The sequence below is a fragment of the Eleutherodactylus coqui genome, chromosome 1 (genome assembly GCF_035609145.1).
Source record: "Eleutherodactylus coqui strain aEleCoq1 chromosome 1, aEleCoq1.hap1, whole genome shotgun sequence".
Lineage (NCBI taxonomy): Eukaryota > Metazoa > Chordata > Amphibia > Anura > Eleutherodactylidae > Eleutherodactylus > Eleutherodactylus coqui.
In genome coordinates this window covers 226035529-226042654 of record NC_089837.1, presented here as the reverse complement: position 1 = coordinate 226042654, position 7126 = coordinate 226035529, and the positions used below count along the sequence as shown (strand labels likewise).

Below are 7126 nucleotides of genomic sequence, written 5' to 3'. Positions count from 1 at the left end.
AGTCAATGGGAGACTCGAGCATTTTTCAAGGTGCCCCATGCTCTGCATTGTTTTCAATGGAGCCGCATTACATATAAGACCTTCCCTGAAAAACAATAATTTCAGTGTAAAAAAAAAAAAAAAATAAAAAAAACTAACCCTCCGGCGCTGCCGTGTCCCCTGGGGGATGTAGAACATATCTGCTCTTAAAATCCCCGCCTGCTGAAAGAGCTGATTGTGATTGGCTGAGGCGCTCAGCGAATCACAGGCATCTTCCCACAAATGAATGACAGGCCAGAGCTGCCTGTGATTGGCTGAGCGCCTCATCCAATCACAATCAGCTCTTTCAGAAGGCGGGGATCTTAAATCCCCGCCTGCTGATAGATCAGCACTACAGAACCGGGGACAGAGCGGAGAAGATGCAGCTGTGCCCCGACAGCTGAAGGGAGGTGAGTATATAATTTTTAAAAAATGTTTATACTATTTTTCCTGTTTTTTCAAGGAAGGGCTTATATTTAAAGCCCTTCCCTGAAATCCAATGACTGGGGGGCCGGCAGCAGGATCCTCTATGGCAGCTGTTATGTGTGACAGCTGCGGTAGGGAATCGCAGAATTCCTCTGCTGCATCTGTCACAGATGTGGCAGATGTAGCAGCAAGGAATTCTTTTTACTAGTGGGGATGAAGGAAACATCTGCCGCATGCGGCAGATGTGTTCTTCATCCCCGCAGGGGACACGGCATCGGTGGAGGGTACGTTTTTAAATTATTTTTTTTTTACACTAAAATTATTATTTTTTAGGGAAGGACTTTTATGTAAAGCCCTTCCATGAAAAGCAGTTCAGAGGTGCCGGCAGACCATTGTTTTTATAATGGAGCTGCCGGCATCAGCTGTGGCTTCATTGAAAACATGTGGGGAGGAGAAGGTGAAATTTTCTCTAGCACCGCGTGGTGCTCGGCTCGAGTAACAAGTACATTCGAGTATGCTAATGCTCGAACGAGCATCAAGCTCGGATGAGCATGCTCGCTTATCTCTAATTATAACGTTATAATACTTTTCGAGATCACCTGATCTGTTTACAGATGATGGCATGGAATTAGCTGTGCAATGATGTATTTCAAAGCATTGGATAAAACATTAGTCATATATATCATTATCCCCTTAATGATGAGCCTATTTTTTGGTTTAAGGACCAAGCAATCGTCATCATCACATTGTAAGAGCCATAACTTGTTGACATTGCCGTATGAGGGCTTGTTTTTTGTGGGACAAGTTGTATATTTAATGGCTCTTTGATTGCTTTTAATGCAGTTTTTGGGAGGCAAACAAAAGAAAAATAATTCTGGTGTTAGTTTTTAAAATTACGTTTACGCAATTGTTCCCCCTGTGCAATAAAAAACAAACCATTTTCACTGTCTGGGTTCTTATGCACACAGGAATACTTATTATGTGTTACCTTTTAAAAAAATTCTTTGGTACTTTATCCATTTAAAAAGTGTTTCGGGGGTTAAAATGCATTTTTTTAACTGGATTTTTTCCCCTTTAAATTAAACTTCATTGAATTTTTAAATGCTATTTTTAGTCCTTCAAGTGGATTTGAAAATGCAATGGTCCGATCGCTAGGATAGTACACTGCATTACTTATGTAATGTATTCTGCTAAGCCTATGACAATGGCCTATTAGACTCTGCCAGAGGCTGGATCTAATAAGATGAGTTACACAGCAGACAGGGAGGCCTTTGTCAGGCTTCCGGCTGCCATGAGTACCCATTGGTACTTTTCAATTACACTGTGTGGTGCCGATGGGTGACAGAAGGATCGTCCTCCCCTTGTCATCTGCTTAGACTCTGCAGTTGCTATTGATTGTGGCGTGTATGGGGTTAAATTGACAGGATCTAAATTTTCTCCACATTTAGCAGTTAGAGCAGGAGCCTGGCTGTCAGCAGACAACTAAACTACTGCCTTAAAAAGATGTATGCGCAAATTAAAAGCCCATTACTAGGTCAATAAAAATGCATATTAGTCATCACCAACGGAATAAATTATGCATGATAGAAGCATTTAATAGACATATTTACATGCATGTACAATCCCATTTGAAAGGCGGAAGAAAGATGCATACAAGGAAACAATTATAATTTGACAGTTGGTAATTGAGTCCGAGGGAAACACCTGCAGCAACAGAATCTCGAAGGTTCAAAATGAAGCAACAGGAAGTATCTTTACTTGTCACTGAGTAGATAGAAGATGTAAAATCCCCTGGTGATCTATCATGTGTGAGTCTGTTTTTCCATCCTCTGACACCTTAAAGGCTTATGTTTTTTTTAAAAAGAAAACACGGGGTTATACAAGAACCACACAGGCTATATAAATGTACTGTACTGCTAAAATCTTCCATCTACCCACTTGTCATAGGCCAATGTTGTAAAATAATGACATCACCAGACAATCTGAACACATTTCCAATTTTCTTTTACTATGCTAAAAATACAAAACCATCTCATAGCAAACACAGTAGTGAGAAAATGTTTAATAATGCAAAACCTTAGGGCTAGGTATCCCTGCATCAACTGACAGACTGGAGTACCTTGGGCCCACCAAAGGAAATCCTTCTTGGTGCCTACTCTTCAGCTATCAAGAAATAATACAAGACCAGACCATTCTCAATTGTTTGGCACAAAGTCCTAGATAAAACACAATGTTTATTAGTCAAATAGTCAATTTGACTTGTTTAGCAAGAATTTTTTAATGTATGCCTCCAACAGAAGACGGTGACGCATGCCAATGTATAGGTATACATTGATGCAAATCTGCAATGGCATCTCATCATAAAAAAGGTATACCAAGCAATATACTTTTTTTACAGGATCCATCTGCATAGAATAGCATCATTTACTATTCAATGTAGCTAAAAAAAAGTATGCCAAGACATAGAGGACCAGCATATGCCAAAAGTATGGGTAAGAGGTCAACTATGCATTCAGTGTATCCACCAGGAAATCTCCCAGTGTATATATGAAATATACACTGAACAATCACTACATTAGGAACGCCAACTCAATAACTGGTTGGTCCACTTTTTTCGGGTGACTTTCAGACATCAGGGAACAGATTCCGCAAGGCGGCGAACATCCTTCATACTCAACTCGACCCGTGCCCGCTGCAGCAGTTCTCGCAGTTGGTGCACATTTTGTGGATAAGTAGGAGCAGATCTCACAGGCCTTTCTAGCATATATACCAAATATGTTCAATGGGGTTACAGTTCGGTGGGTTTGGGGCCAAGGCAGTGTGGAGAATTCATTGACAGGTTCCTCCAACCATTCTCTAGTGATCCGAGCTCAATGACACCGAGAACTGTTCTGTTGACAATAGCACTCTGTGACTGTTTCTGAAATACGCCATACCTCTGGGCACTAACAATCTGTCTGTGGTGAAGGTAGTAACCACGTTTATCCATGACTGCTAAATGTTGCCTTCTGCTGCGGAAAGGTCGGCCCATTATTTAAAAGCAGATCATGACGCGTCCATCATGTGGTACTGTGTTACTGATCACACACCAGTTGTTCCAAATGCTGTGATCATTTAGTGTAGTTCACAAATGCTATATGAACGAGGGGTATTGCTAAGTCTCAAAGCATATGTCCTCTTCACCCTCCAAAAAATTTTATATAGATATATAGTTATCATAAAACATTATTGCTGCTATACCACAAGCAAATATAACCACCATGCAGTAATTCATTTTTACCTCTATACTGTTATTAAATAAAAAGCAAAGGCCTAAGTGGTATTAGTGTATCATGATGCCACCAGGATTTACTGGTGGAGTCAAGATTGACAGGGGTTGACGCCCCCTGTACGTGATTGGCTGGAAGAGCTTGCTGTGCATCAGGTCCTGTTAGCCCAGTAAGCTGAGGCAGCACCCGAAATGTTGGGATTCCTTTACCTCCGTTTATTGCCGATCTGTGCATTGGGACACCTAAAACCCACTCCCCTCGCCCGGCAACAAGAACGGACCCCGCTGCTATGCAGCCCAGCTGAAACACCCTCCCCGCGTACATTCATGGAGGGCCGCACACATCTTTCTAGTTGGCCCCGAGCAGGAGGCGCGCATTGGCGTAGCTGAAAAGGGCTCTCCGGCGGCAAGCAAGAGCAAAGCATCCCGCTGTGTGTGACAGCGCTGAGTGGGGTGGCCATCAGGGAACCTACAAGACCGTGGTGCGTGTTTCCCGGCGGCGCGGCTGAAGGCCTTTCCCCCCAACTTCTCCCCTCCATTTCCTTACCGCCGCTTGCCATGTGGCAGGACACAGCGCAGGGCTGTCCACCTGTAGCAGCAGAGGGCAAAATGTTCAGACATGCGCCGGCCGGACACTGCCTCAGACAGCAGAAGTAGGAGGACGATAGCTGGGAGGACGGGGGAGAGCCACTTACAGTGCTTCCAGACATGCGTCGGCCAAACACTGCCTCAGACAGCAGAAGTAGGAGGACAACAGCTGGGAGGACGGGGGAGAGCCGCTTACAGCGCTTCAGGTGAGCAGCGGCTAACGGACAGCAAGCCCTCCTCACTCAATTACTATGCCGCTTCCCCATGCACTTTGGCTCATTCCAGGATCTTAGCTTTTTAGTCCAATTGGGAGCTAGGGGTGTGAGAGGGGCGTTCCTCCTGTCAAACCCCTAGCTTCTGGTGGTGTCAAGATACACTAATACCGGCCTAAGTTACCAATGATACTCTATTCAAGGCCCAAATAATACTGCCCTTTTCATGACCATTAGCATGACTAATTACTGATTCATATTATTGACCAGGACAAACTGTAACTGAATTAAAAAAAAAATCACTGTACAAAGACCAATATCACCACTGTATAGTAATCATATAGTGGTAGATACACGTTCTACACATGCACTCTGCAGAGCGTATAAATTATTACAGTACAGTCATATCGTGAACCTCATGGGTGACTTCATCTCTGATTGGAATTGATCAATTTCCTTTTTCTCCATCTGATGCAGAGTACTAGTGATTTTCTCAATAGTCCCACACAGTCATAATGCTCCTTTTGTGTCCCCCTTATCATAACACCTACTGTTGTGCCTCTGACAAATAATGCCTCTTGTGTAACCCCCTAGAAAGTAATAATTTTCTTTGTGTGTACCCTAGAAAGTAATAGTGTCGTCTTCTTTTCCCTCTAGAAAGTAATAATGCCCCCTCTGGCAAGTCTATTCAGAGAATGGCCTGCAGGGGGCTGTATCCAGGTCTGTGTACTAAATGTTTGCTAATCAGCAGGGACAGCCATGCGTGTTTATCTAGAGGAGCTAAGTTCTCCAGACATATTCAGTTCCTGGCTGCAAGCTGGGGGTACAAGCTGAGAGCCAAGCTGCAAGCTGTTGCTGAAAGACGTTCTGTGCCAGGCTCTGAGAGAGCTGGAGCTACTCCCTAAGAGGGAGGCTAAGAGGAGACTGAAAGCCTGACGTTTATGAGAGACCAGGCTGTGGTAACGCCACTAATCTGAAGGGGAAGGACGCCTCCAGACTGGAACCTTGTTGGGTATGTGAAGTGATGTTAGGCCAATGTGTTAGTAGTGAGTAAGGAAAGCTACTGTTTAGTTAGTGCCCTGATGGGCAACTGTTTATTATTTTCATAGCACTGAGTATGTCCTGCCAGTGGCTGATGTGTTTACACTGGATTTTCGTGTTGTTTCTGAATATACTTTTGCATGGACTGAGGGAGCCGCGGTGTCGTCGCTGACCCCACCCCCTATGCAGACATTGCCACACCCCTTAAAGAGCAATAATGCATCCTGACTTATGGTCTCCTTCCCCACTATCCATAAACCTATTGAGGGACTCGAACACTTGCCAACAGCAGTGGTATAGTTTGTGTGGTTATCAGGAGTGTTCACCCGTTCAACCACTGATCATGAGTGAACTTCAGTTAGCAAGTACAGACAGCTCTCAGCCTGGCAATTCTGTTGCTTTATTCTAGTGATCAATTGGGGTCTCAGCACCCAGACCCCTACCGATCTAAACTTTTGACATGTCCCTATCACATTTCAAAAGTTTGTTGAAAGTACAGTTACACTTTAAAGGCCCATTTCACTAGACGAGTGTCGGGGAAACGATGCCTGACACTTGTCCCTGTGTGTCCGCGCTCGTGTGCTCCTGCACAGGAGCTAGCACAGCTGGTCGCACACAGAGCAGCCAGTATGGGGGGTGGGGCAGTGCAGGAGATTTCTCTCCTCTCGCCCCCCCCCCCCCCGCCCCTCTCTATTCACATAACACAGCCGTTTACTACTGAATGGCAGCTGTTTAAATTGCACGATGAGCGATGATCTTCATCGCTCATCTTTTGTGCTGCTAAAAGATGAGTGACGAAGATCATCGCTCATCGTGCAGCTTAAACAGCCGCCGTTCAATAGCGAACGGTCGCTGTGTATCTCAATGGAGAGCGGCGGGGGATTGAGAGGAGAGAAATCTCCTGCACTGCCCCACCCCCCCCATGCTGGCTGCTCCATGTGTGAGCCAGCTGTGCTAGCTCCCATGCAGGAACACAGGAGCGTAGGGATACAGGGACGAGTGTCGGGCATCGCTTGCCCGTGCTTCGTCCAGTGTAAATGGGCCTTACGTCACTATTTCTAAAATCTATGCAAAGAAATACAATCGTGATGTACCTTTTACATGACTGTAGTCCCGTTGTCTGGAATTTCCAGGCTAATCAAATCTCTGAACTTTCACTTGATTAGTATGTATAAGCTTTCTTAGTCCACTATGCAGAAGTGCGGTAGAAACACATAAAACTTGTCATGTGACAACTATAAATTACTCTCTGCAAGAATGACACTGTAACACAAAAGTCTCATTTATTAACCCCTTAATAACGCAGACCCCTTTTTTTTAAACTTTCGTTTTTTCCTTCCCCTTTAAAAAAATCAGCACTCCTTTATTTATTCATCAATATCACTGTAAGAAGGCTTGTTTTTTGCGGGACGAGTTGTATTTTTCAATGGTGCTATATAATGTACCATATAATGTACTGAAAAACGTTTTAAAAATTGGAGTAAAATGAAGAAAAAAAACGACATTCCACTATCTTTCAGTGCGTCTGGTTTCTACAGCGAACAAGCTGCAACAAAAACGACATAATAACTTT

The 7126-nt window shown here is 44.1% G+C and overlaps 1 protein-coding gene across 1 annotated transcript in view; it reads left to right on the top strand.

Moving 5' to 3' along the window:
* The first annotated feature begins 5382 nt into the window (after window positions 1-5382).
* TNFAIP3 (TNF alpha induced protein 3) overlaps window positions 5383-7126 on the top strand; it is a 53497-nt gene continuing 51753 nt past the window's right edge. The window contains exon 1 of the mRNA XM_066606038.1: window positions 5383-5524. The gene's annotated coding sequence lies outside the window, so the exon portion shown is untranslated. The remainder of the gene's footprint in view (window positions 5525-7126) is intronic.